We start from the raw sequence: 5,085 nt of genomic DNA on the forward strand, positions 1-5,085 counted from the left end.
CGATTCTTGCCAAGCTATACATCCTGTGCTTGTCTGCTTTGGTGTTTCCTTCATCCTGGAAAGTAGCTTCTGTTGTCCCTCTGTTTTCAAGGGTGCTGGAGATCATTCTGAGCCAAGTAGCCATTGCCCCATCAGCCTGCTTCCTGCAATAAGTAAGGTATTTCAATGTTTCATCAATGAACAACTTCTTAGCCATCTGGAGGACAATGAACTTCTCACTGACTGCCAGTGAGGCTTTTACCATTCCCGCTCTACTGATGATCTGCTATCATGAATTACAGATCATTTCAACAGGGCATTGAAGCTCAAGGGTGAAGCTTGATTAGTTGTTTTTGATATCTCGAAAGCCTTTGATAAAGTTTGGCACAAGGCTCTGCTCCACAAGCTTCAATCGTATGATGTATCTGGAGCGATGCATTCAATCATTTTGGCTTTCCTTACAGATCGCAAGATGAAGGTGATACTTGAGGGTCAACCTTCTCCTACTTACTCCATCAATTCTGATGTTACACAAGGCTCTGTCCTTGGTCCCACTCTGTTCCTTGTTTATGTCGATGATCTTCCTGATAATGTTCTGTCTTAGCTAGTCATGTAGGCTGATGACTCCTCACTTTACTGTACATCTGCTGATTCACTCAACAGTACTCGTGATAAAGTTGGAGTTTCACTTGACGATGATTCGGAGAAAGTGTTGAAGTGGTGGCAAGACTATCTGGTAACCTTAAATGCAAAGAAAACTAAATTGTTGTACATGTCTCACTTCAGAGAGAGGTCTTTCCCTTTTTGCACATGGGGTCTTCAACCTTCACAGAATCATTGGAGCTTCGGCTTCTTGATCTGGACATCTCTTCCCTCTATTGGGATAGTAGATTTCTCGTATTGCTAAGAACGCTTCCAAGCAAGTTGGTTCTTTATTGAGCAAAGAGGTATTTACCTCCTGATGCTGCTTTGTACCTGTATAAGACAACTTTCATCCCATCATGGAGTACTTGTTGCCACATTTGGGCTGGAGCACCAGCCTGCCACTTATCCTTTACTTGTTCAGCTCCAGAATGCATAATTAACCTGGTTGGTGTGGAAATGGGTTCAACTCTTCAAGTGCTCTCTCACTGTAGGTCAGTTGCCACTCTTAGTTTGTTATACACATATTTTCATGGCAAAAGTTCTGCTGAACTTTCTAACTTGGTTCCTCCTGTACGAGTGTTTGGATGCAAGACTCAGTTTGCCATCTCTGCACGCCCACGTACTATAGCTGATCCAACGTGCAGAAGGAAAGGCTATGAAGATAGCACGAGGGATAAAACTGTCTCACTTTGGAATTTACAACCTGTAACATTCTTCCCATTATCCTACGATCTTCCCAGATTGAAGAGGAATGTCAATTCCTACTTCTTACATATTTGAGCTCACATCACATTTCACCTGACTTCTGCTACTTCCCATGTCGGATGTTTTCTTGTAATTTTTCTTTATTTTTTTTTTTTTGCTTTATCCTTATCTTTATCTAACCTTCCATTAGCCCCTTACCAAGAGTGGCTTTATGCCTTGTTTGAGGTGATTTCCACTAAGTAAAAAGAACCTGCAAGACCCTCTAAGACCCCTGAGACCCTAAAGACTCTTAAGACCTTTCAAGCCCTTTAATACCAATAAAACCACGAAGACCCTTTAGACCCCAAAGACCCTCACACCCTTCAGACACATTAGACAGCTTTGACCCTTCACCATTAAGAGCTTTAGACAATTGGAGCTTTTTAGACCCTTTTTACATGCTTGAGAGATTAGACCCTTTGGACCCCTTTGACACCAACTACAATTGGAATGTACCTTTTAGACCTTCCAGAACCTTTTAAGCACACAACACACAAACATCTATCATCTTCTTGCAAAACACGTACTCTACGTTTTTCAGCTTGTAATGAGCAAACCCGACCCACTCAGACAGTAGGTACACCACTGGTATATATATATATATATATATATATATATATATATATATATATATATATATATATATATATATATATATATATATATATATATATATATATATATATATATATATATATATATATACACACACAAGTAATAAAAAACATTTTTAACCCTCGGCAGAGGAGAGGATATTGCATTTGGATTCATTTGTTTCTGTCTGTCTGTTCGTTACTTGGCAAATTTTTTTTTTTTGACAAGTATGTTGATCGCTTCCGTTCGTTTGGCCGTCCACTCACCTTTAATCGCCTACAGGTCACAATTTTAAACCGATCTTCACAAAACTTCACCAAACGGTGGAATTTGTGGCCCAACAGAATCCTACTTATTTTTGTGAGGTCAATATAGACCTAAAGTCAAAAAGGTCATCATCAGCCAAAGGTCAACAACTTTTTGGAAATTTCTAAAATTGTCAATTTTAATTTGATTGACTTGAAATTTGAACAGGATTTGCATATCAGGTCACTGAATTCAAGCACCTATCATTTTTGATGTCAACGAAGGCCAAAAGGTCATCATTGGCCAGATTTCTAAGATCCTCAGTTTTAATCCTGTCAACTTGATATTTGAAAATAATTTGCATATCAGGTCACTGAATTTAACCACCTATGATTTTTGAGGTCATTATAGGCCAAAAGCTCAATGCGGGACAAATTTCTAAAATTGTCAGTTTCCATCCGATTGACTTGAAATTTGAAGAGGATTTGCATATCAGGTCACTGAAGTCAACCACCAACTATTTTTGAGATCAACATAGGCCAAAAGGTCAACATAGGCCAAAGCTCAACAACTTTGGTGCAATTTCTAAAATCCTCAATTTTCATCCAATTGACTTGAAATTTGACGGGATTTGCATATCAGGTCAATTCATTCAACCACCCATTATTTTTAAGGTCAAAAGGTCTTCATTAATTTCAAAATTGAGAGATATGGCTAAAAACTAATAAGTTGTGGATGAGTTGTGACAAAACTAGGTGTTTTTGACAAAAAAAAAGAACAAAGCGGATTAAATTTTGTTCGTTCGGTAACAAGAACAAGTAGATTAGTTCAGATCCAGCCCATCAGTGGGATACAAAACGTAAACTGTTCAGTCCGGCAGAAGTATGCGCTCTACCGAATGCTGTTCCACTTTGTTTTGTTTTGCCAAGTGTCACTCCACTCTATGAGTGATTTTCAATTGTTTGATCATTTGTCCACACAGAACGTGGGTATGTGTATGATTATATTTGACCCTTAAAAACCCCAAGACCCTTGAAGCCCATAAAATCCATTAGACCCTTTACAACCTCAAGAACCATTAAGACCATGAAGACCCTGAAGATCCATGAACACCATTAAGACCCAAAAGACCCCAAGGACACAAAAGACCAATAGAACCCTCAAGACCCAGAGGACCCAAAAGACCTTGAGGACCCCAAAGACCCAGAGGACCAAAAATACCTCTAAGACCCATTAGACCACTTAAATCTCTAAGACCCTGTAGACCATGTTACACGCTTTGGAACCTCTAGACCTCTAAGACACTTTAGATCCTCTTCGACCCTTTTAAACTCAGACCCTTCAACTCCTTTCTACCCTTTAGAGTAGACCTTTCAACCTTCACACCTTTCAGACCTTTAATACCCTGTAGACCCTTTAACCTTTGGACCCCTTTTAGACATGATAAGACCCTTTAGACCCCTTCAGACAATTCCAACCCTTTAGTCTTTAAATTAGACTCTTCAGACCCCTTTGACCTTTCAAGATCCTTTAGACAATTTCGACCCTGTAGACCCATTTTAATCTTTTCAGACATTTCCACCTTTCATCCTTTAGACCTCCAGAACGTTTGACCTTTACAACTTTTCAGACCTTTGATCTTTACACATTTATACCAACACCATTTAGACCTTTCATTTGCAATCAATGAGCTTTATCAATATCCTTCCATTTATTTTCCACATTAAATACACCACACAATACAAGTCCTGGTGAGGGTCTGCAATCTCTGATTGCTCTTTCTTGTTTTAAATGTTTACCCTCACCAGAGGAGATGTTATTACATTTGGGTCCGTTTGTCTGTTTGTCTGTTTGTCTGTTTGTCTGTCTGTTTGTTTGTTTGTTTGCTCGCACATAAGTTTAGTGTTTTTCTCCGCAACCGCTTGTCAGATTGAAATGAAATTTTCACCAGAGGAGCGGGAATCTCATGGAAAATGTTTTAATTATAGTTATGATGTCATAGGTCACGTGGTGTGGCAGTCATGCTGGAAAAACTGGAAAAATGTTTGACCTCTATTGTTGAAACCACACCAAGGAAAAAAATTGAAACTTGGTAATTGGCAAGTACTCCTCATGGGTAATAAGGGTCATTTTTTATGACATCATAGGTGCCTTCCTTATGACATCATAATTGCATATGTGGAATGCTACATCCGATCAGTATGAAAATTTTTGAGGGTCATCGACGGATAAATTGGACCAAAGGAGAGAAAAAAATTGACAACGTTATCGATCACGTGATTCGGCAGCCATTTTTTTTTTTTTAATAACCCTTAAAAAATCTCTGAAATTGCTAAACAGATTGAGGCAAAACTTTACGCATGTGACTGCCTATCCATAAGGAACAAAACGTTCACACATATGATGTCATAGGTCACATGGTTTGGCAGCTATATTGGATTTACTCTAAAACCTATAAAAAAAATGTTCCCAGAATGGCTGCACAGATTGAGGGGAAACTTCACACAAATGTTCCCCAAGCCTTGCGGATACCAAGGTATTCATGAATAATTGATGTCACATGGTCTGGCAGCCTAAAAAAAAATTTTTTTCTAAAAAGCAAAAATCTCTTCTAAAATTCTATTGAACCACTTCACCCATCGATGTGAAACTTCACAATTATTATCCAGTTGTGATCACCTTGCCACAGATGATAAACTTGCCATGTGACATTACATGTGAAAATTATGACATCATAGATTCCATACTTTGGCCACCATGTTGGATCAAAGGTGAACACCTTTAAAAATATCTTCTTCTTCAAAACGTTCAACTGATTGATGTGAAACTTGGCATGCATGATAAACTTGCCATGCGATATAGCATGTGCAAATTATG

This window comes from Eptatretus burgeri, chromosome 2, assembly GCF_056783735.1.
Source record: "Eptatretus burgeri isolate ZD-2024b chromosome 2, Ebu_testis_v1, whole genome shotgun sequence".
NCBI lineage: Eukaryota > Metazoa > Chordata > Myxini > Myxiniformes > Myxinidae > Eptatretus > Eptatretus burgeri.